Source organism: Schistocerca cancellata, chromosome 6 (genome assembly GCF_023864275.1).
Source record: "Schistocerca cancellata isolate TAMUIC-IGC-003103 chromosome 6, iqSchCanc2.1, whole genome shotgun sequence".
Taxonomy (NCBI): Eukaryota; Metazoa; Arthropoda; class Insecta; order Orthoptera; family Acrididae; genus Schistocerca; species Schistocerca cancellata.
The window spans coordinates 303,404,957-303,405,596 of NC_064631.1; the positions used below are offsets into that span (position 1 = coordinate 303,404,957).

The 640-nt window shown below is 50.6% G+C and overlaps 1 pseudogene; it reads left to right on the forward strand.

The window, feature by feature from the left end:
* The first annotated feature begins 258 nt into the window (after positions 1–258).
* LOC126089863 (5S ribosomal RNA) lies at positions 259–375 on the forward strand (annotated as a pseudogene).
* The last annotated feature ends 265 nt before the right edge of the window (positions 376–640 follow it).

Consider the following 640-nt stretch of genomic DNA (forward strand, 5'->3'; position numbering starts at 1 on the left):
CCAAATGTAGAGACTCTTCGTGCTCGTATGGTGGACGGCTGTGATACAATACGCCATTCTCCAGGGCTGCATCAGCGCGTCAGGGATTCCATGCGACTGTGGATGGATGCATGTATCCTTGCTAACGGAGGACATTTTGAACATTTCCTGCAACAAAGTGTTTGAAGTCACGCTGGTACTTATTATTGCTGTGTGTTTCCATTCCATGATTAATGTGATTTGAAGAGAAGTAATAAAATGAGCTCTAACATGGAAAGTGGCAACGGCCTTGCCGCAGTGGATACACCGGTTCCCGTGAGATCACCGAAGTTAAGCGCTGTGGGGCGTGGCCGGCACTTGGATGGGTGACCATCCAGCCGCCATGCGCTGTTGCCATTTTTCGGGGTGCACTCAGCCTCATGATGCCAATTGTGGAGCTACTCGACCGAATAGTAGCGGCTCCGGTCAAAGAAAACCATCACAACGACCGGGAGAGCGGTGTGCTGACCACACACCCCTCCTATCCGCATCCTCAACTGAGGATGACACGGCGGTCGGATGGTCCCGATGGGCCACTTGTGGCCTGAAGACGGAGTGCTTTAACACAGAAAGTAAGTGTTTCCGGACACATGTTCACATAACATATTTTATTTCTTTGTGT